The sequence below is a fragment of the Jaculus jaculus genome, chromosome 18, assembly GCF_020740685.1.
Source record: "Jaculus jaculus isolate mJacJac1 chromosome 18, mJacJac1.mat.Y.cur, whole genome shotgun sequence".
NCBI classification, from domain to species: Eukaryota; Metazoa; Chordata; class Mammalia; order Rodentia; family Dipodidae; genus Jaculus; species Jaculus jaculus.
The window spans coordinates 37638561-37663211 of record NC_059119.1 but is presented as its reverse complement, the minus strand read 5'-3'; the positions used below and the strand labels follow the sequence as shown (position 1 = coordinate 37663211).

The window sequence follows — 24651 nt, the reverse complement described above, 5'->3', positions numbered from 1 at the left end:
TCAAGAGGCACAAATGAGGAAACTATGGAATCTGGAGAATGGGCTGAGGGCATTCTGAAAGTCCAGTTTTTTTTTCTTTTTAAAATTTTTTTATTGACAATTTCCATAATTGTAAACAATATCCCATGGTAATGCCCTCCTCCCCCCCACTTTCCCCTTTGAAACTCCATTCTCCATAATATCCCCTCCCCCTCTCAATCAGTCTCTCTTATTTTGATGTCATGATCTTTTCCTCCTATTATGATGGTTTTGTGTAGGTGGTATCAGGCACTGTGAGGTCATGGATACCCAGAGCATTTTGTATCTGGAGGAGCATGTTGTAAGGAGTCCTACCCTTCCTTTGGCTCTTACATTCTTTCTGCCACCTCTTCTGCAATGGACCCTGAGCCTTGGAAGGTGTGATAGAGATACTGCAGTGCTGAATGCTCTTGTCACTTCTTCCCAGCACCATGATGTCTTCTGAGTCAGCCCAAGGTCATTGTCATACAAAAAGAAAAGGTTCTCTACCAAAAGTGAAAGTAGCATTAATATATAGGTATGAACATTAAGAGAAGGGCTTACTGAGCAGTTTGATGAGCATAGTATATACATTTAGCCAAACAGCAGCAGACATTACACCCCTAGGGCTCATGACTACGCCTATTTTAGGTTTTCAATATTAGATGTATTCCCTCACATGGAGCAGACCTCCAGTCCAATTAGAGGGCAGCTGGTTTCCACCATGACAGATATGCCACTATTGCACCCTTGGCTCATTTGACCTAGCTGGCAATATAAAAGGCTTGCAGTGTCCATGTTGAGTATCTTCGATGTTGATTTCTCTCTCTTCCATTGAACTGCATGCAGAATGGCTTCTTTTAGCTTTCTGTCAGCTGGTCTACATGAAGGAGGTTATCAGCTCAGTTCCAGCAGGATCTCTCAGTGGCCTTGCAGCCAAAGTATGTGGAGTCTTCATCAGTAGGGTCTTACCCTGTATTACTGGTGAGAAACCAAGGCCCTTGCCAATGGCCTATAATGTTTTGAGAGCATCAGGGACCTTCCTGGCCAACAACTCACTGGAAGGTATCTATCCCATCACTGGCACTGAAAATTTTCTAGTAAGAATCTATGGCTCCTGAGTGTTCAATGTCCAAAACAGTCGGCTTTTATATGATTTATTTATATCCTCTTAGATTTTGATTAGCCCTCCCTCCACCTTTCCTTTACTCACTTTCTTCCCCTGACCTCACTTTGGGCCTTTTCACCCCTATTAATCTATTCTTCTAGAAAGACCAGTTTTATACCTGCACATGGAACGGAAACACATTAAGTTGAAAGAGATTGCCATTTGCAGTATGAGACAAAGAGAACATTATTCCTCTAGGAAGACGACCTGGGTCAGAGAGCAGAAGTAACAGAGAGGGAAGAGATCAGAGGTCGAAAAATGACAGAATATAGAGGACTTCTTGCTATTTGCTGTTATGGTTTATGCAATCAACAAGTTCTTTAAGAATTTGGAAGTCAAATGTGCATTTTCAGGCCAGTGTGAATCATTGTCTATTTCCTCTTGTGGCCAGATGTATTGCAATAAAAAGCAAGGTGTTTGACTTTGTCTCCTTTTAAGCTGACGGTATTAAGATTGGCCAGGAAACAGTCCAAATTAGGAACACATGGAGGCTGAGAAGTGCTGGGGCATCTGTCAGAGGATCAGGCATCCCTGGTCTGAGGATACAGGTTGGAGATCTCCTGGAGAAGGACATGGGGTTCAGAAGCAAAGGAGGCATCGATGGGCATTAGCTTCTGACTGAGGCTCTCATGGTTGTCCTCTGAAGACAACTCAAGGGAGCTGGGTCTGTCTCTCCCAGACACCACCCCTTGGGCTAAAAATGGTCTGGCATCGTATGATCCAGTGGGTAGGGTGAATTGCCTTTCTAAGGTAGGCACCAAGAAGAGGGGAGAGGAAAAAGCTTTAAGTCAGGGCAATTCCCCTATTGTTGCAGCCACCTGAAGGTTTTGAGAGCCACCAAAGAGTAGCCTTGGCCTTGCAGTCCTGCCCAGGTGCAAGAAAAAGAGAGAGGGTGGCATCTGAGCCCAACTCAGGTTCCGGGCTAACTGCCACTGCTCATTGCTCCCTGGGGAGCAAGAGGGTCCCTCCTCTGAGTACCTCACTTATGTTTTGACACAAAATGTTAGAAAAAGTGCAGGAATTGGAAGAGGAGGAAGACTTGGCTCAGCAGCTGAGACAGTCTTGATTTGGGGAAGCCTGAGCAGGGCTCTGACCAGGCATGTCCCAAGCAACTTCTCTTACAGACTAGGTGGTGCTTGTGGGGTGGTGGGGCCATGGAACTCTTTCATTGCAGAGTGGTCCACCTTGCCTCAGGCTGGGGCCACAACAGGTATGTGATAATTGGATGGGCGATTTTGGCCATTTCAGGGAAGTGAGAATTGGGGATGAATGATCTGAGTCATTTCAAGAAAGTGACAACTGGAATGGGTGGCCTGGATCACTCTTGGGAAACAAGAGAGAGTTATGACTGTAAAATGGCAATCAGAGTTAAATAATGGAGACATTCTGGTTCTAACAGGTGGCTTCTTGGTGTTATCTCTGGCCTGCTGCCTCAAGGCACCTGCACTTCCTCACTCAGCTCAAAGCCACAAACTGGCTTTGACTTGGTTCCAACATTTTTAAAATTGTAAAACATTGACATCTTCAGGGTAAATTGTATTATTTGATACATGTAACATACTTTCATTTGTTTAACCCTTGTTTCTGTGCTTTTTTATTTCTTTTCTTTCTTCCTGTCCTCTCTCTCTCTTTTTGAAGAAGCGGATATAAAGAGAGAATTGTAAGTTTCAGGAGTGACCAAGGGCCACGAAGATCACTCTGAGGCAAAGATGGATGGTTTTATTCCAGGCGGGGGGGGGGGACATGAGCTGCCAGGACTGACTCTCAAGAGTGGAGCAGTCAGCTTGGGGTTACAGAAAGTGGGCTTTATAGGCTCTTCAGTTGGGGGAAGGCAAGGAAGGGAAGGATTTTCTTTGTTGGGGCAGCAATTCTCTGTTCTTTACATTAGCCATAGGGTGAGACCAGAAGTGACCTGGTGAGAAATAGGGGGCCAGTGAATTTAGACTTTGGCCTTGTTAGGCAAGGGAGGGAGCCTGGCTGGACAATTTCTTGAGGAATATGGATGATTCACTTCACCCTCCTGCTGCAACTCCATTTTGTCCTGACCTGACATTCCAGCCTTTTGTTAACAAGAGATAAGGGCGATGAGTTCTTATGGGGCAAGGGCTGGATAATGTGGTTGATGGGTGTCTCTTCAGGGCAGGTGATGAGGAGGCAGTTTTATGGTGGCTAGAGGTGGCATAAGGAAGGAGGGCTACCCAGTCACCACCAGTTTCTAGGGTTAATTTAGTTAAGGTCTCCTTTAAGGTCTGATTCATTCTCTCTATCTGTTCTGAACTCTGGGGATGGTAGGCACAATGAAGCTTTCAATCTGTCTCCACAATTTTAACAAGCAACTGTGTTACTTGAGATATGAAGCCAGGTTTGTTATCAGATCCCAACAATGAGACAGTCCATACCTGGGGATAATTTCTCCTAGCAGCTTCTTAGCCACTATGGTGGTGGTCTCTTTCTTGGTGGGGAATGTCTCCACCCAGTCTGAAAAGGTGTCTACAAGAACTAACAGTTACTTGTATCCATATAAACCTGGTTTGACTTTGGTGTAATCTATTTTCCAGTTTGTGCCTGGTCTCTGTCCGCATAGCCGGTTTCCCAGGACTTTTGTCCTACAGCCAAGGGTAGGGCAGTGGGAAATGATCTCATTCATTAAGGGCCCTGGGTAAAAATTTTTGTAATTAGCATTTCTCAGCAGCTCCTTAAGTTTCCTAAGACCTAGATGGGTATCTTGATGAATCCGATGAGTGAACTGTTTAGCAAATTCTGAAGGGAGAATTATTTGGCCCTCATCTGTATGGAGCCTCCTTTTTTTCAAGAGTCTTTGGCATTTGGTTAGGTCCTCCTTATCTTTTGAGCTGTAAAGGGGGTGTTCCAGGGAGCCCTGGTGGAACCATGGCCACCAAGGCCGTGGCTGTGGAGTCTAGTGTAGTCTCTTTTGTGGTCTTATCAGCCAGTCTGTTTCCTTTTGTTTTTTCATCTTCCCCTTTTGATGGCCCAGGCAATGGACGATGGCTATCTTGAGGGGCAGCCATATCACCTCTAATAGGGCTAGGATCTCATCTTTATTTTTGATGTTTTTTTCTTCCTCCGTGAGCAGCCCTCTTTTCTTATAGATGAGCCCATGGACATGAGCCATGGCAAAGGCATATCAGCTGTCCATGAGGATGTTTGCAATTTTGTCTTTGGCCATTTTAAAGGCCTGAGTCAGGGCAATTAGTTCGGCCCTCTGGACAAAGGCCCAGGTGGCAGGGTGGAGGCCCGTACTACAGAGTCAAGAGTTGCGACTGCAGCGCCCGCAAACCCGACTCCCTCGTGCACGTGACCGCTCCCGTCTGTGAAGTAGTCCACCTCTGCCCTCAGTCAGGGGATGGCTGTCAGGTCCGGCCTTACGTTTTGGACTTGGTTCAACACTACTGAGCAGTCACGTGTAATCCTGGTCTGGGACTGGCAGTAAAGTGGCTGGATTGAGGGCAGAGGTAGGTGGTATTGGATGCAGGGCCAGTTCAGAAGCAGAGACTGGTAATGAACCAGTTGGTTATTAGAGGTCCATCGATCTGGGGAATTCTTGAGAATCCCTTTGATGGCATGTGGGGTAATTATGATCAATTTCTGTCCCATAGTAATCTTATCTGTGTCCTTAACCAGGAATGTGGTGGCCACCATGATGTGCAGGCAGGATGGCCATCTTTGTGTTACTGGGACCAGCTTTTTGGACAGATAGGCTACTGGTCTTTCCCAAGGATCTACAGTTTGACTCAGCACCCTCTTAGCTATGCCTTCACAGACGGGAGCAGATACCTCCCTTTGGCAGAGCTGTGTCTTTTTCTTAGACACTCAATATCCCATCCAGTCCAATTCTCTGAGCAAGGCGCTAGTCGCCAAATGTCAGGTTTTTTCATCTGGGGCAGCTATGAGGAGGTCATCCATATATTGTAGGAGGGTTATTTGGGGGTGTGCCTGCCAGTCCTCACCCAGGTCTTCATGGAGTGCCTCGTCAAAGATGGTGGGCGAGTTCTTAAACCCTTGTGGTGCTAGTCCAGGTCAGCTGTCCATTGAAATCATGCTCCGGGTCACTCCATCTAAAGGCGAACAAAGGGTTGGCTAGCTGGAGCCAGTGGCCGGCTGAAGAATGGGTCTTTAAGATCCAACACCATATAGACATCCCGCCCAGGCGGCAAGCTGCTCAGCAGGGTGTATGGATTGGGCACCATGAATCCATCCAGTCATTGGAGGTTTTTGCGGATGTCTGGCACTGCCTGGTTGACAAAAGCCATGCTCACAGTGGACTGATTTCCCTTCACTTCAGGGTCGAGGGGTGTGTAAGTCCTGTAGTCGCTCTAGGAAGCCTCCTGGGCTTTTTTCCTTACCTTGTATAACCTAGCCTACTTTAGACAAATTTGTAGGCCTTCTGGTGGCCTCCTGGAGACCATCCATTAGAATCTGGTGGTAGACCTTCAGCCTCTCCTTACCTACAGGGTCGTTAGGGTCCCAGTTCTGGTGAATCAAGGAAAAAGCCACGTCGTTGTCGGCCAGGACCGCCATGGGCTGGCTGTTTGGCCCTGGAACCGACTTTCAGGCTGCGGCTTGCACCTGTTCCCTTTCCTCAATTGTGAAGAGCACCTGCAAAAGCTTTAACTTGGTAAATGGTGGGAATGTGGAAGGTGCCTCCCTCTGGCCATTCCACATTGAAAGTCGGCCATTCATTCCTGCAAAAGATCGTTATTTTCCTGGCTGTATTGGTAAACCCAGATTGTCCACCAGGTGTCAGAAATCCTGGAAGTGTGACTGGACTAGGTCCAGTGGGGTGGAACTCACCGCTTGTCCCATGGTGTCTCACAACAAAGAAGAAAAGGACAAACGACAAACACACAGACCCGGAAACAAACCTCCCGGGGAGTGAAAAAGAAAGCAAAATGATGCTGATAGCAGCCTATCCTGTAAATGGGCTCTGTCAGTATCTATCAAATCCAGAGTCAGACTGCAGCTCCCTGGGTTCAACAGATGGGGGTCTGGAGCCTCCTTGGAACCCCCAGACCCAGAGGTAATAATTGGTGCATCCATCTGACCTTTGTGGGCCCCCAGACTGTGTCTGGACACCAGATCTATGGGAAAAACAAGGAACAGAGCAGAGCAAATACACACAGTACAGAGGGTCACCCCAACTCGCCAATCAGCGGAGAACCAAATGCTCCACTATCATGTCTGGAGTGGAGAGGTGTCTCCAGCAATCTTGGACAAGCCCACAAATGTAAAGGTCTGAGAATCGCTGAAGAAAGACCCTGAACTCAGATAGTATGTAAAAACAAAGAACATTGATTCTGCAGAATCAGCCAGCATGCAGGGGTCCACTGTTCATACAAAATGGTGACCCTGAGAGGAGCATGCAGCCCCTTTTAAGCACAGCTAGGGGAATTTTAGGAGGGTTCTTCTAGTGTGATTGGCTAAGCAAGCAGCAGTTACATTTGTACACCTTTGGTTGGCTGTGGCCCAGATTTTGCCATCCTTGGGCATGTCTAGACATGTTTTAGAGACTTTGCAGGAACTGACTCAGGCCCCTGGGTGGCTATCTTCCCTGGCTACATGTCAGGGTTGCAGTTGATTAACAGCCCTTTGTTCATTGCTTTTCCCAGAAGTCTTGTCTGCCTCTCTGGGAAACTGAAACTTAGGCCTAGCTGTAAACTGGAGCAAATTTTTTTTTTAAGTTTTGTTATTGTTTATTCTTATTTATTTGAGTGCGACAGAGAGAGAAAGAGGCAGATAGAGAAAGAGAGAGAATGGGCGCACCAGGGCCTCCAGCCACTGCAAACGAACTCCAGACGCATGCGCCCCCTTGTGCATCTGGCTAACGTGGGTCCTGGGGAAATGAGCCTCGAACCGGGGTTCTTAGGCTTCACAGGCAAGCACTGCACCGCTAAGCCATCTCTCCAGCCCAAACTGGAACAAATTTGATCCTCTCACTTGTTTAAACTTACTCATATCTTCATCTACATACTTTATTCATACCTTCACCTACATACTTTTATTTTACAATCCATGTAACCACTCTGCAGCAATCGTTTTCATCAAACATTTAACATTTAAAGTTTTCTCTGCAGTTTATCTTCTTTAGTCACACTCATAACTATCAACAAATACGTTTAAATCTGTCTCAGGAAAGTTATGAGAAACAAAGTTCCATTAAGTCAAATTTGATCTTCAAAAAAATCTTTCTTTAAAAAAGTTATTTCAAAAGGTCTTTTGAGGGGAAAAATGGTCATATTAAAAGTTTTATGGATGTGGTCAAGCAGAGTTGCAGAGAAAGATAAGACATCGTCCGAGAGTCATAGAGGCCTTAAGTTCTTAAGGAGACAGGGAAAGAGCAAAACAAAGGTGAGAGAAAAATAAACCAGAGCTTAACCTGGGTTTACACAGAACACCTGGACCATTAGGGTGAACTGGCCTGGACCCGGACCTTCCATGTGGGCAGAGACCCTACAGGTCGCAACTGTGGGCTGTTTAGCCTGCTAGTGGGCGAGGAGGGAGACTGTGCTCCCCATGGTGAAAGCCCTGGCTGTGGAAGATGAGAGCTCAAGGGGGAGAGGGAGAGGAGGGAGGGAGAGGGGTGTCCAGAGATGGTGGCAACGGAACCAAAAGGCACCCCTTAGGGTACAGTAGACCAGAGAGTGAGAGACCCAAGGTGTCCAGAGTGCGTCTTTCTGGAGACCTGGGGTTGGGCCTGGCAGCTGAGGGGTGTTGCCTGGCGCGCCGGCATGGCTTCCGGGAAGAGGAGTGAACCCCGAGACAGGCCGGGGTGGGGGGGGGACTTACCAAGAAGGAGGAGGGAGGAGGTGATGGAGAAAAGAACAGTGAGGCTGTCGGGGTGGCAGGAGAGCCCATCAGGCAGGGGCGGTCCGAGGCCTTCAGAGGGTCCGACGGCAGCTCGGTGGTCTGGTCAGGGAAGGAGGTCTGCTGCCTAAGAGCGATGAGAAGCCCTCTGCCCCAGTCAGGGCACCGCATGGAAGGTTCGGGAGTGACCAAGGACCCTGGAGCCCACTCTGAGGAAAAGATGGGAGTTTTTATTCAGGGGGAAAAGCATGGCAGCCAGGACTGACTCTCAAGAACTGAGCAGTCAGTTAGGGTTACAGGTAGTGGGCTTTATAGGCTTTTCCATTGGGGGAAGCTGAGAAAAGGAAGGAATTTCTTTGTTGGGGCAGCAACTCTCTGTCCTTTACATTAGCCATAGGGTGAGGCCAGTGTAAAACCCATGGAAAAATACCAGGAGCCAAAAACAGCCCCCAGATGCAGACAGGCAAACAACCTTGTGACCATAGCATGACCATTAACCCCGCCTAATGTACTATAGATAACCCTGTCAGGATGTTTCCGAGAAGAAAACAAAAAAAGGATCCCCACCGACCCCAAGTCTATTAATAAGTAACCAGTGCTGGGACTGAAATCATGCTTCTGCTTCTGTAAACCTGCTTCTGCTCTCCCTAACCCTATAAAAAGAGACCCTTCCCCTTGCCCGGCGCGCTCAGCCTCTCGAAGGACTGGAGTGCCCGCAGGCGCCTGTGCGAACAATAAAGCTGCCTCTTGCCTTTGCATCCAGTGGCTCGGTCTTGGTTCTTGGGCGCGGGTCTCCCACCACGGAAGATTCCCCCTCCCCCGGGAATCTTACAGCTGGGGGCTCGCCCGGGATTGGGGACCCCCGCCCAACCCAATTACTGCCCACCAGAAGGTAAGCATTTGATTTGGTGCACCATTCTGTCTGTCTACGTCTGGTTCCGTTTTTTTTTTTTTTGCGCTGCGTTAGAAAATCGGCTCGGATCCGTGTCGTTTTGTATCTGGGCGGCTTGAGAAGGAGCTGACGGGCTCGGACTTCTCCCCCGCCACCCTGGAGGACGCTTCAGGGAATTTGGGAGCCCGATTTTTCGGAGCTCAACAAGTATCCGAGGGATACGTTAGTCTGTTGGGTGGACGAACAGTCTTCCCGTCTGAATCTGCATTTTCAGTCTGTTACTGAAGCCGCGCTGCACGTCTCTGTGCCGGCTGTCTCTCTGTTGTCTTAGTCCTTGGTGTTTGTTTAGTGTTGTCTCTTGACAAAATGGGTCAAAAAAATGGTGACCCCCCCCCCCTGAGTTTAACCCTAGATCATTGGAAAGACGTTCGAAAGATTGCTTCCAACCAGTCAGTAGACGTCAAAAAGGAAAAATGGCAAACTTTCTGTTCCGCGGAATGGCCCACCTTTAATGTGGGCTGGCCAAGGGATGAGACCTTTAACCTCTCTACTATTTTACAGGTGAAAGCAAAGGTGTTCGATCACGGTCCACATGGACAACCGGACCAAGTCCCCTATATAGTCACCTGGGAGTGCTTTGGGTTGCCCCTTTTATCCCCCCCCAACCTGCCCCGCCGCTGCCTCTCCCTGCCCCTACTTCCTCCTCTTGTTGTCCGGTTGATACCAAGAAGCAGCCCCTGAAACCGGTACTTCCCCCAGACCCCAATACCCCCCCTTATAGATCTCCTCTCGGAAGGACCCCCTCCCTATGGATCCCAAACCCAGGCACCAGCCGCGCCGCCACGCCCTCCCCCCCTTGCACTCCCTTCCCCAGTGGCTGGACGCCTACGGAGCCACCGAGAGCAGCCACCACAGGGGGAGACTTCACAAGCCTTTCCCTTGAGGCTCTTCTCACGACAGAAGAAAAGCAGAGAGTCTTTCTGGAAACCAGAAAGAATGTTCCAGGTGATAACGGGAGACCCACCCAGATACTAGATGAGATTAATGATGCTTTTCCTTTGACCCGCCCCGACTGGGACCACACCTCAGCAGACGGTAGGGGACACCTACGCCTTTGTCGCCAGTTGCTCATAGCGGGCCTCCGTGGTGCTGGGCACCACCCTACTAATTTGGCCAAGGTAAAGCAAGTAATACAAAAACCAGATGAATCCCCTGCTGCCTTTCTAGAGAGAATCAAGGAAGCCTATCGCATGTACACCCCCTATGATCCGGAGGATCCTAATCAGGGGGTAAATGTGTCCATGACTTTTATCTGGCAGTCTGCCCCAGATATTAGAAATAAACTTCAAAGATTAGACAATTTACAGGGACAGACTCTCCAGGATTTATTAAAGGAAGCAGAGAGGATTTTTAATAAACGAGAGACAACAGAAAAGAGAGAGGACCGCCTACGCAGGGAGGCAGAGAATAGAGAAGAAAAAAACAAAAAAAGCATAAAAAAAAAAGTGCTAGGAAACACACGAGAAGCAGAGAATTGAGCCGCCTCTTGGCCACTGTAGTACAGAACAATGATAGGACTAATAGGTTGGGAGACCAAAGGAGACCCAGACCCAGAGTGGACCAGGGACTATCGCCCTGACCAAAACCTTAGGGAAGTTAACAAAAGGGTGGAAGATATCCACCCCACTGTGCCTAATCCTTATAACCTGCTGAGTTCTTTACCTCCCTCTCATCAGTGGAATTCAATCTTGGATTTAAAGGATGCCTTTTTCTGCCTGAGACTGGCTCCCCAGAGTCAGCCACTGTTTGCATTCGAATGGAAGGACCCTGACTGTGGAATCTCAGGGCAATTAACAAGACTTCCCCAGGGATTTAAAAACAGTCCCACCCTCTTTGATGAAGCCTTACATCGGGACCTGGCTGACTTTCGAATCCAGCACACTTCCTTAATTCTGCTCCAATATGTGAATGACCTCCTGCTTGCGGCCTCCTCACATCAGGACTGTCATACAGGTACCAGGGCCCTGCTTGAGACTCTGGGACGCTTGGGCTATAGAGCTTCTGCTAAGAAGGCCCAAATCTGTCAACGAGAGGTCACCTACTTGGGGTACAAATTAAGAAATGGCCAACGCTGGTTAACACCGGCCCGCATAGACACTGTAGCTCGCATTCCTGTCCCCCAGAACCATAGACAGCTCAGAGAGTTCTTGGGGACTGCCGGGTTCTGTCGCCTATGGATACCAGGGTTTGCTGAAATGGCAGCCCCCCTTTACCCCTTGACTAAACAAGGAACCCCCTTCAATTGGACTGAGCCACAACAAGAGGCTTTTGACAAAATTAAACACTCTCTCCTCTCTCCTCCGGCTTTGGGCTTGCCTGACATCACCAAGCCCTTCGAGCTATTCATAGATGAAAGACAGGGGTTTGCGAAGGGAGTGCTAACTCAGAGGCTTGGACCATGGAGGCGCCCGGTTGCATATCTCTCAAAAAAAGTTAGATCAAGTGGCCTCAGGCTGGCCACCATGCCTAAGAATGATCGCTGCAGTTGCAGTCTTGACCAAGGATGCAAGTAAACTAACCCTGAGGCAACCTCTGACTGTGCTAACGCCACATGCCATTGAGTCTATCGTGAGACAGCCCCCAGATCGCTGGCTGTCTAATACACGTATGACTCATTACCAATCCTTGCTTCTCGACAAAGACCGTGTGCAATTTGGTCCGGTAGTGGCCCTAAACCCGGCCACCCTGTTGCCCCTCCCTGAGGAGCCAGAGACTCATAACTGCTAGCAGATTCTTGCAGAGGTACACGGAACCAGAAAGGATCTCACTGACCAGCCGCTGCAGGATGCAGATTTCACCTGGTACACGGACGGTAGCAGCTTCCTACTAAATGATGAGAGGCGAGCCGGGGCCGCAGTGACCACCAGAGACCAGGTAGTCTGGGCTAGCGCCCTGCCCGGAGGGACCTCGGCACAAAAAGCAGAACTCATTGCCTTGACTCAAGCCCTCCAGCAGGGTAAAGGTAAAAGACTCAATGTGTACACTGATAGCCGGTATGCGTTCGCCACCGCCCACATACATGGGGAAATTTACAAAAGAAGGGGCCTGCTGACTTCAGAGGGAAAAGAAATCAAAAATAAGACTGAAATATTGGCCCTCCTCAAGGCTCTGTACCTACCCCAGAAGCTCAGCATTATACACTGTCCAGGTCATCAGAAAGGAAACAGCCCCGAGGCCATAGGGAACAGGTTCGCTGATAAAGCCGCCCGTGAGGCAGCTCTGGGACCCCAACTCTTGATTTTGATGGCCACTGAGGAGGGGACTCCTAAAGCAGCATCTCCAACTCCGGGATGGGAATACACGAATGAGGACTTGGACTTGATTCAGAAACTGGGGGCATCATATGATGCTGCCCACGACAAATGGACTAACCTAGAAAAGACTATTGTACCTCAAAAGATTACAGCCCTCCTCATTAAGCAACTTCACAGGCTAACCCACATGAGTGCTCAGAAGATGAATACTCTACCAGAACAAAAGGAAACAGGACATCTTTTTCTAAACAAAGGTTCAATCCTAAAAGAAGTTGCAAACACTTGCAAAGTGTGTGCTCAGGTAAATGCTGGATGAGCCCAGATGGCCCTTGGGTCTCACCTGAGGGGACACCAACCCGGGGCTTGTTGGGAGCTCGACTTCACTGAGGTAAAACCGGGTGTGTATGGTTACAAATATCTCCTAGTTTTTGTAGACACTTTTTCAGGATGGGTAGAAGCATTTCCCACCAAGCATGAAACCGCCAGAGTGGTAACCAAGAAATTGCTAGATGATATCTTTCCTCGGTATGGAATGCCACAGGCACTCGGGTCAGACAATGGGCCCGCCTTTGTCTCCCAGGTAAGTCAGTCAGTGGCCAAGGCATTGGGGATCAATTGGAAGTTACATTGTGCATACAGACCCCAAAGTTCAGGTCAGGTAGAAAGGATAAATAGAACAATTAAGGAGGCTTTATCTAAATTAACGCTTGCAACTGGCTCAAAGGATTGGGTACAACTCCTACCCCTGACCCTTTACAAGGCCCGAAACACCCCAGGCCCTCATGGCCTAACCCCCTTTGAAATCCTCTATGGCAGCCCCCCGCCAGCTGTCACTTTCATGCTTACAGAAATTTCTAATTTTACTGATACCCCCACCCTACAGGCTCACTTGAAGGCCCTACAGTTGGTACACCAGGAAGTTTGGAAACCTCTAGCAGCTGCCTATAAAGAGGCAACTAATAAACCGCTAATCCCCCATTCATTCCAGATAGGGGACTCGGTTTGGGTCCGTCGACATCAGACCAAGAATCTGGAACCTCGCTGGAAAGGACCTTACACCGTGCTCCTGACAACTCCCACGGCCTTAAAAGTAGACGGAATCGCCACTTGGATCCACGCCTCCCACGTCAAGGCTGCCCTGACAGAGTACCCAGACAGCACACCACCAAACCTCGCACCATGGAAAGCACATCGCACTCCAAATCCCCTAAAGATAAGACTCTCGATCTTAACATGCCTCTTCTTAACTTTCAGTTTTGTGAGTAACGTCTCTGCTAGTCCTCACCTTCCCTTATCTTTGACTTGGCTAGTCATTTCTGAGGGAGGACAAATTATTTGGTCTAATATCTCCCCTGCCCCATTATGGACATGGTGGCCCTCCTTAACCCCCAATCTGTGCGCCTTGACTGCCCATAGAAAACCTTTTAAAGAGACTTTAAAAAGGACTCACCGGAAGAGACACAACCCTCCTGTTAGCCCAGGATGTTACTCCAAACCTGCCAGACAGTTGTTAAACTCCACTCTATATGTTTGACCCCAACATGCCCAGGCATCAGACTGTGGAACTAGAGTGGACTATTATTGTAAAAACTGGGGATGTGAAACCACTGGAAATGTACTGGCAACCCAAATCCTCCTGGAATTTTATTACTGTAACTTGCCTAAATCAGGGTAACAAGATGCTTCTAAACATTACTTTCACTTCTCCCGGCAAGGCAGATAGGACATGGCTCAAAGGCCATACTTGGGGGGTCCGTCTTTACATAGATGGGCCAGACCCAGGTTTCCTCCTTACCATTAAGCTCCAATTATCGACTGACATAAGTCCAATAGGCCCCAACCCAGTTCTACCAGATCAAAAACCTATCCCCCGACTCCCACTTTCCTTGGCCCTGCCTTCTAAACCTACCAATGTTATAATTCCCCCTCCTAAAAGACCAACCACTCATCCCTATAAACCCCAAGGAACAGGTAATCGACTCTTTAGTCTAATACAGGGGGCTTATCTCTCCCTAAATGCCTCTAACAGTAATTATACCCAAGACTGCTGGCTCTGTTTAACTGCTAACCCTCCTTACTATGAAGGCATAGCCTTACCAGGAAATTTTACCAATTCCACTAACATTCCTACTCGATGTCTTGCTGTTGCGTCTCATAAATTAACTCTTGCAGAAGTAACTGGCCAGGGCTCCTGTACTCGGACCATACCCACTACTCTTCAACATTTATGTAACACAACTACTCCTGTGTCCCCTGGAGCTTATTACTTAGAATCTCCAGATGGAACCTATTGGGCCTGTAATACAGGACTAACTCCTTGCGTTTCTGCTACTGTCCTTAATTCTACTGCTGATTACTGTGTCCTAGTCCAGTTATGGCCACGCATTACCTACCATAGATCAGAATCCATTCTTCAGGTATTTGAAAACAGACCTAGGCGGGAGCCCATAACCCTTACCATCGCCCTCCTTTTGGGAGCAGGAGGAATCTCAGCGGGGATAGGAACTGGAACAACTGCCCTGGTACACTCTGAGCAGACCCGAGCCCTACAAGAAGCGATAACCACAGACTTACAGGCCATAGAAAAATCTATTTCTGCTCTAGAAACTTCCCTTACTTCCCTTTCAGAGGTAGTATTGCAAAATAGAAGAGGCCTAGACTTGTTGTTTCTAAAAGAAGGGGGCCTCTGTGCTGCCCTTAAGGAAGAATGCTGTTTTTATGCTGACCACACGGGCATAGTCCGGGAATCTATGGAAATGCTCAGGGAAAGACTAGCCCAGAGGCAGAGATTGCTAGAGTCACGACAGGGCTGGTTCGAAAGTTGGTTTCATAAATCCCCTTGGTTCACCACCCTCTTATCCACTCTCCTGGGTCCTTTGCTCATTCTTGTGCTCCTATTAACCTTTGGTCCATGTATTCTCAATAGGCTGGTACAGTTTATACGGGACAGGCTCTCAGTTATCCAGGCGTTCGTCCTCACTAGTCAGTATCAGCCATTAAGCCAAAATGACATAGGATTATAAGTAAAAGATTTTACTCAGTTCCAAGAGAAATGGGGGAATGTAAAACCCATGGAAAAATACCAGGAGCCAAAAACAGCCCCCAGATGCAGACAGGCAAACAGCCTTGTGACCCCCAGATGCAGACAGGCAAACAACCTTGTGACCATAGCATGACCATGAACCCCGCCTAATGTACTATAGATAACCCTGTCAGGATGTTTCCGAGAAGAAAAAAAAAAAAAAAAAAAAAAAAGGATCCCCACCGACCCCAAGTCTATTAATAAGTAACCAGTAACCAGTGCTGGGACTGAAATCATGCTTCTGCTTCTGACCCTTCCCCTTGCCTGGCGCACTCAGCCTCTCGAAGGACTGGAGTGCCCGCAGGCGCCTGTGTAAACAATAAAGCTGCCTCTTGCCTTTGCATCCAGTAGCTCAGTCTTGGTTCTTGGGCGCGGGTCTCCCACCACAGAAGATTCCCCCTCCCCCGGGAATCTTACAGCCAGAAGTGACCCAGTGAGAGATAAGGGGGCAGTAAATCTAGACCTGGAGCCTTGTTAGGCAGGGACGGGACAATGGCTGAACAGTTTCTGGAGGAATGTGGATGACTCCTCTGTTGCCCTCCTGCTGTCATGGGCGACTCCATTTTGTCCTGACATAACAGAAATGGGCACACCAGGGCCTCCAGCCACTGCAAATGAACTTCGACTACATGTGCCACCATGTGCATCTAGCTTATGTGGGCACTGGGGAAATGAACCTGGCTCTTTAGGTTTCACAGGCCAGCACTATACTGCAAAGCCACCTCTCCAGCACCTCTCTGTGCTCTTTCTTGGAAATATTTTATTTTTTAATTTTTATTTATTTATTTGAGAAAGAGAAAGAAAGGAAGAGGCATAGAGGGACAGAGAGAGAATAGGTGCGCCAGGGTCTCCAGCCACTGCAAATGAACTCCAGACGTATGTGCCCCCTTGTGCATCTGGCTAACGTGGGTCCTGGGGAATCAGATTATGTCCTTTGGCTTTGCAGGCAAATGCCTTAAACACTAAGCCACCTCTCCAGTCCTCCTCTGTGGTTTTTGTAAAAGAAAAAAAAAATTGTTTTTACTTGTTTATTTGATTATTTGTTATTTGTTTCCTTGTTTATTTTGTTTTATTTGTTTATTTGGCAAGCTACGGCATCTTGCCACAACCAACATACTCCATATGCATGCACTATTTTTTGCACCTGGCTTTATTTAGTGACTGGGGAGTCAAATCTAAATTGGCAGGCTTTACAAGCAAGTGTCTTTAACTACTAAGTAATCTCTATAACTCCCACTTTCAGTGTTTTGATCATTTTCTCGTATTTATTTTTATGATTCCTGCTGTTTTCCCAGATGCATGTTCTTACATCATATATTAAATGCAATCTTGTGTTCAATGTTGTCATGATTTTTCTATTTGTATAAAAGTCTGTGTACTAATTCAGATATAATAATTCATATGCAACCACCTTGTAGTGTCCCTTAATGGTGACACTATCTCAATGGCTGTCTTAGACTTATATGTTATTACAATCTATTATCTGTAAACAGAAACAATTTACTGTCTGAACAATTTACTGACTGAAGCTTTCAATATAATATTAAAACACCTGAATCTTTGACCTTGGGACGACTCAGAAGGTATCATCGTGATAGAAAGAAATGACCACAGTGCTTAGTACTGTAATATCTGTATCACACCTTCCAAGGCTCAGGGTCTAATGTGGAAGAGGTGGCAGAAAGAATGTAAGAGCCAAAGGAAGGCAGGACTCCATACAACAAGCTCCCCCTCCAGACACAAAATGGCCTGGATATCCATGACCTCACAGTGCCTGACACTACCTGCATAAAACCACCATAAGAGGAGGAAAAGATCAAGACATCAAAACTAAAAGAGAGACTGAGATGGGGAGGGGGTATGATGGAGAGTGGAGTTTCAAAGGGGTAAGTGGGGGGAGGGAGGGCATTACCATGGGGTATTTTTTATAATCATGTAAGTTGTTAATAAAAAAATTAAAAAAAAAAACAACACCTGAATCTTGTGCTGGAGAGAGAGCTCAGAGTTTAAGGTGCTCACTGCTAAGTCTAACGGCCCAAGTTGGATTCCCCAATACCCATATAAAGCCAGATGCAGTGTAGGCATCTGCAGTTTGCAGCAGCTGCAGTGCAAGGCCTCTCCCTCTCCCTCTCTCTCTCTCTCTCTCTCTCTCTCTCTCTCTCTCTCTCTCTCCCTTTTGTCTCTCTCACTTTCATATAAATAAAAATGTTTTTGTAAAAAAAACAAAATCCCGAATAGGGTGCTGACATGTGACAAAATGCAGGATCATGCCACCCGCTAAGCTGTGCCCACTCAGGAGGCTTCAAAAGGTTACCTTGCTCCATCCTTAGTACAGCGTGGCTGAGATGGGTCTCACTACACAGATGGAGAAATTAAGGGTGGCATGTGCAGCGGCCACAGCTGAGGTCTGTGAGACTGGGCCTCAACATACCAGAGCCACGTCCTACATCAGTCCATGTCTCACTTCATGACTGGTTGAGTCCCTGTCTCTGAGCTGGGTTGCCTCCTCTGGAGGTGACTAGTAGGCCTGCATCGCCACCTGGTGGAGGTTAGAGTAAGCGCACCTGAACAGTGTCAGCACTTGGAATTCCAAAGCGTTAGGGTTGATAGTCCTTGTCGCCCAACCACAGGAATTTCACCAGCTCAGTACCGCACAGTGAAAAATAGCTGGGAGAGACGAAACTCAAATTGAGGGAAAGGTACCTATCCTCACTCTCTTGCCTGGAAAATTTTCACTCAATTATATCTCTCACAAACTGCAGGTGGATAAAACAAGACCTTAAAATGCCAAGTTTTATAAGAGTTAAGAGGGCCTGGCGTGGTGGCACACACCTTTAATCCCAGCACTCGGGAGGCAGAGGTAGGAGGATCTCTGTGAGTTTGAGGCCACCCTGAGACTACAGAGTGAATTCCAGGTCAGCGTGGACCAGAGTGAGACCCTGCCTCGAAAATAAAAATTAAAGAAACAAAAGAATTAAGAGAACTCTTTTTTCTATGCAATATTCCAAAAATCTTTTACTTGAATGTTTAGTATTTACATCCAATGGGAGAGGGGGAGACTCTCATGTACAGCTCTCCTTTGAAAGTGTGTGCATGTACATTCCAATATTCTCTAAGAGGCAGGCGAGGTAAATTCTCAAGGAAGGAATGTAGAGACAGTTTATCACTGTTCTACTTAATAACCATTGTGGATAAAGGAAATCAGGTTGAAACTTCTGCCATAAACCCAGGTATGCTGTAGAAACATGACTTTGCTTTCTCTTACCACTTTAACGACAGAACAGTCCTAAAACTGCAGACATACCTAGGGCTGTGAATTTGTCCCATTCCATTTCTTTCATTTTTATCATCATCGTGTTGCTGCACTAGACAGGTAAAAAGCAAGAGAAAGCAGCCAGGCCATCTGTCCAGCTGATGTGGAACATAAGGCTTTGGGGAACATTTACATTTAAACCACACTGCCCTTGCTCAGCGAGCACCAGGGAGCAGCTCTCTCCTATAGTCTGGAGGGTCTGCACTTGCGAAGCACGGCGACAGGGCGTTCCGGGCGCTTCCCGGGGTCCTCGTGCTGATCTCCAGCCCACTCTGTGTATCCGGGTCGCTGTCGTTTTAATCTTCTGTCAGGGGTTCAGGCTCGCATGCTGGCCCCTCATCTCCCCTACTCCCTCTATTTTTCTCCTTGAGCCTGCAGCACTCCCACCGTTAAGGCCTTCTTGATGAGATCTCAGGCTGCACTTGACTTTACAGAGCCTAGGAGAAGGACAGACTTAGAGAAACCCTGGAAAGGCAAGAAAAAAAAAAAAAAGCATATCCACTCACTTCAATGTCTCCATACAAAATCCAGTTTGAAAATTGAAATGTTCTAAACTGCTTTGTCTCATATCAGTTTGAAAATCCTGGGACAGGCTGTGGTGTCACATGCCTTTAATCCTGGGTACTCCGGCAACAGAGGCCGAAGATTACTTGAGTCAAGGGTGCCTGAGGACACGTTAAGGCTCCATTTTAAAACATGCTGCCCTGGTTTTTCATGTTTTCTTGTGTTTCTGCATTGAGACTTGTGCATCTGGCATGAAGACATTGGTTGAATTCTTTTTAATTTATCCTAGTCCTTTGAGTTTAATATTTTCAGTGTTCACATGGAGCTATGTTGAAGTAGGGTAGCGATGTGTTTCATTCCTACCAGGTGAGGTGGGGAATAACCCAGTTCCTAAGCTGTCAGCCCACATGCTCATTTCAAAGACTAGAACAAACTGCAGAAGCATCCACAACTGACAGATGAGCCCACCTTGAAAATGAGGTGCTGGCTGACTAAGAGCAATTCACCCCTCTACCTACCAACTTGGGGAACAAAGGATCAACCCACTTAGCCACTGCAAATGAAGCCTACACTGATGTTCCAGCTCACTCTAGTCAGTATGGCCTTCAGTAGTGACAGAAGTTAGTGAGACACTGGCAGACAGGGTGAGGGTCGGAAGGGTTAGGAGAACCTTCCTGTGGCATGACTGCTCTCCCATGCCAGTCCTCCAGCTTTGTTTGCTGCGCAGGGCAGGGCCATGGGCAGGACAGACTGTTCCCAGGTGTCTGGGCAGGTTGCAATGTCAGGCCTTGCATTATCAGGCCTAGGGGAATCCTGCACCTTACTACAGGGCAAAGTTGATTGCATGGACCATCAGTGAAGGGGGGGGACACTCTACAAATGGTGACCACTAACACAGCCATTATAAAGGCCAACTTACTAAGGTAAACAAGTGCCAGAGAAGGAACTGCCCTAAGGTGCCCTTAAAAGGCCAGAAGTTCTATAAATCCCAAAGAACAAATGAGAAGAGTTGTGCATGGATCCCTCGTGGACATGCTGGGGAAGGATGCAATGCTGACCAGACTCTCTAGGACCCAGTCACAGAGGCTCTTCACATGGATTCCCAGTTCTTTGTGCCCCTCCCATCCTGAAGGGAGCTTTCCTCTTGCAATGAAGCCTGCTGCTTCTGCTTTCACTGTCCTTTTACCCTGCCTGGAACGGACCCACCATGTTCAGAGGACCGGACTCTGGTCTCTGCTCTCCTGTTTCATTAAGAAAAAAAGTATCAGCAAATGGCCTGAAAACTAGGATGAGAAATAGGGAAGCTCCTTATACAGTCCTGCTAGGAATGTCACTTACTCTGGGCACTCTGGAAGTTCCTCAGAAATGAAATAGAGGTGTGCCACTCCTGGGAATAGATCCAAAGAATCTAAGCATTCTACAGAGATCGCTACATACCCATGTTTATTGCAGCCTCATTTATAATACCCAAGGTATCCAAGGTATGTATGTATGTATGTATGTATGTATGTATGTATGTATGTATTTTATGTATATGAAGATACAACTGAGACTCAGAAAATGAATGAGACTATGCAGAGGGGGAAAATAGAGAAAGAAAAATTTATAAGCGGTAAATATGGTCAACTTCATGAAATACTTGAATAAAAATGAACCCATCACTGTGTCCAGTGAATCTATACAAATACATTAAAAAAAAAACAACAACTTGCCAGGTTAAAAAAAAACAAAAAAACAATGCCCAAGGCAGTGGAAGTGTGTAACAAAGTGCTATTTCTATTTCCTCTAGGCGTGAAGTGACAAGATTGCAAAGTAAGAAGCATCAACCAGCGGCCCAACCGCTCTCTCCCCAAAGCTCCCAGGACCTCAGGCTCCTTCTTGCCACTTTTGTAATGTCTTTCCCACTCATTTTTTTTTTAAATTTCTGGAAGTCTTCATACAGTGATCTTCTTGGCCTTTTCCTCAAAATCCCCAGATTTTTCTGGAAAACCTGCTTCTCAATGAAGCCCTGTTGAAAATGAGCAATTTCCTTATCCTAAATTCTCCAGGATTCTTTGTTCTTCTGGTTTTTTGTTTGCTTTGTTTTTCTAATGTTTGCCCACAGTTCTCTACTTTCCTAATAGAGTAGGTAATTACTAGTATGGACTGCTGGGCTGGAGTGAACTAGGTGTTCCTATAAACTCATATATTCTGAATGCTAGGTTCCCAACTGGTGACAAAGTGGGGAACTGAAGAGGGTGTGTTGTTGGGGGGCAGTTTATTGGTGTTATAGCCAGCCTCCTGCTCAAGAGTTTGGCTCACTCTCATGCTGCCGTGTTCTGCCTGCTGGGGAAGAGGTGACGTCCAGCTTTGCTCATGTCACCCTTTCCCCTGCCACCACGGAGCTTCCCCATTGGGTCTGTAAGATAAAGTGAACCATTTCCTCCCACAAGATACTCCTCTTTCTTTCCTTCTTTCTTTCCTTCCTCCCTCCCTCCCTCCCTCTTTCTCTCTTTCTCTCTTTCTTTCTTTCTCTCTTTCTTTCATTCTTTCTTTCTTTCTGTCTTTCTTTCTTTCTTTCTTTCGTTCTTTCTTTCTTTCTTTCTTTTTATTCCCGAGTTAGGGTCTTGCTCTAGCCCAGGCTGACCTGGAATTCACTATGTAGTCTCAGGGTGACCTCGAACTCCTGGTGACCCTCCTATCTCTGTGTGGTGGTTTGATTCAGGTGCCCGCCCATAAACTCAGGTGTTCTAAATACTAGGCTTCCAGCTGATGGGTATTTGGGATTAATGCCTCTTGGAGGCAGTGTATTGTTGGGGGTGGGCTTATGGGTATTATAGCCAGTTTCCTCTCACCAGTGTTTGGCACACTCTCCTGTTCCTGTTGTCCACCTGATGTTGTCCAGGAGGTGATGTCCACCCTCTGCTCAAGCTATCAATTTCCCCTGCCATCATGGAGCTTCCTCTCGAGTCTATAAGCCCAAATAAACCTTTTTTTCCATAAGCTGCTCATAGGCGATTTCTGCCAGCAATGTGAACCTGACTGCAACACTCTGCCTCCCAAGTGCCGGGATTACAGGTGTGCACCACCATGCCCCGCTCCACAATATGCTTTTTATAAAGTGCTTTGTGCCAGGAAAGAAAAGGTAACTACAACAGACATTGTGATTGAATCATAAATTTGTTTATAATGGAAAAATGATGGGTGTTAGGTTGGGACAGGCTCCCAAAATGGAGTCACTAAGGTCAGCAGAAGGGCGACAGAGACATAAGGAAGTAGGTTATCCACGCTCCTCAGAAAACACTCAGCCATTACCCCTCCTGTGTCTAACAATGCCCCAGGTCAAGGTTTCCTGTCCCCTTATCATGTAAGTCACATGCTCACTGTTCTGGTCTCACACCCTGGCTATTTGAGATGGCTAATGTAAAGAACAAAGGAGTTCTTTTCCCTTCCTCACCTTCCCCAAACTGAAGAGCTCTATATAGTCCACTATCTGTGATCTCAAAGTTGACTGTGCTCTGCTCTTGAGAGTCAGTCTTAGGAGCTCATATTTTTCCCAAATAAAAGCTTTCATCTTTGCTTCAGAGTGGTCTGCATGGCCTTGGTCACACCCAAACCTTACATAGGACCAGGGAGATTGCTCAATGGTCAAGGCACTTGCCTGCAAAGGCTAAAGACCCAAGTTCGATTCCTCAGTACTCACATAAAGCCAGATGCACAAAGTGGTACATGCATCTGGAGTTTGCAGTGGCTAGAGACCCATTCTTGCTCTCTTGGAAAATGGAATGTGAAAGGAATGGGATAATCCTCTGTGCAATGCAGGTGTTTACTGCTACCTAAGGAGTGGGATGATTCCTCTGTGCAATGTACCATGACCTTCCTGTATCTCTTTGTGTCTAAATATCTTTGTGCTTACATAGCATAGAATGTTTTTTGCCTCAGTTTCTTCTATGTGACCTTATGTAACCTTGTGACTTCTTGTAATAGCCCCCCCTTGTTTAACAGTATGTAATTTTGTGGTTTAACTCCGATCTTTTTTTTACTATAAACTTCATGTGGTTATTTCCAATAAAAGCTGACACTCTGAACAGATCAGAGCTGCATCTTGAGATCCCGGACTCTGGGATGCAGACCTTATGCACCAGCTTTCTTCTTTTTCTCTCTTTTTACCCAATAAAATTTTGCTTTACATTCGTGAGTCAATGGTCTTCCTTGTGTGACACCAGACCCCATAACACACACACTCTCTCTCTGTGCCTCTTTACTTCTCTCAAATTAATAAAACAGTTGACAAAGAAATGATAACTATAAAATAAGTAGATATTCACTTTCTGTTTCAGTTATAAAGTTTAGATTTTACTTTTCTATTTTTTCTTTTTAAAAAAATATTTAATTTTCTTATTTGAGAGAGAAAGAGGGGGAGAGAGAGAGAAAGAGAGAGAGAGAGAGAGAGAGAGAGAGTGTGTGTGTGTGTGTGTGTGTGTGTGTGTGTGTGTGTATGGGCATGCCAGGGACTCCAGCCACTGCAAACCAACTCCAATGCATCACCACCTTGTGCATCTGGCTTATGTGGATCCTGGGAACTTGAACCTGGGTCCTTTTGCTTTGCAGGAAAGCACCTTAACCACTAAGCAATCTCTCCAGCCATATATTATTTTTCTTAGTCAAGCATGACCTAGTGAGTCAATATTACTATGTCCATATAAGATTGGATATATTTCTGTTAGGAAATGATAGTCTTTTAAAAATATTTTATTTATTTGAGAAAGAGATAGACACAAACACAGAGAGACTAGTATAGATGTACCAGTGACTGCTGTTGCTGCAAAGGAACTTCAGAAGCATGGGCCACTTTTTTCATCTGGCTTTATGTGGGTACTGGGAAATCAAATCTGGGCCATCAGGCTTAGCAAGCAAGTGCTTTTAACTGATGAGCCACCTCTCCAAATCCAGGAAATAACATTCTTATAGGAAAGGAGAAAAGATGACGCTTGATTTAAAAATGTTATCTGTGTATGTATGTGTGAGTGTGTAAAAATATTGAATACTTAGCTGGGCATGATGGCGCATGCCTTTAATCCTAGTACTTGGGAGGCAGAGCTAGGAGGATCATCATGAGTTTGAGGCCACCCTGAGACTACACAGTGAGTTCCAGGTCAGCCTGGGCTAGAGTGACATGCTACCTCACAAAACATATATATATGTATGTATGTATGTATACACACACACACACACACACACACACACACACACAGAATACTTCATAGATTTTCCTGTCATTTTTGGACAGAAGCAATTCTAACCTTTTCTGTATCATTCCAATTTTACTCTATGTGCTGCTGAAGTGAGCACTCCTGCTTTCTCTTAGAGTAAACTTATGAAATAGTAACCTGGTTCTTACCTTATCTATCACCCATGTGGAACAGTGAAGCTTAGGAAGATTGCTCCCAGCCCAGCAGGTATGTTTGCTAAAATTTGAACACAGGGATCCAAAGGGAAACTTTCCCCAAAAGTGTAATGAGTGAAGATGAGCCCTTGGATCGTGCTGACCATTTTATGCCAGGATGCACCACCACTGAA

The 24651-nt window shown here is 46.7% G+C and overlaps 1 non-coding gene across 1 annotated transcript; it reads right to left on the bottom strand.

Moving 5' to 3' along the window:
- Positions 1-24316: 24316 nt before the first annotated feature.
- LOC123455872 lies at positions 24317-24423 on the bottom strand. Its single transcript, XR_006634185.1, has one exon. It is a non-coding gene; the product is annotated as a U6 spliceosomal RNA (small nuclear RNA).
- Positions 24424-24651: the final 228 nt, after the last annotated feature.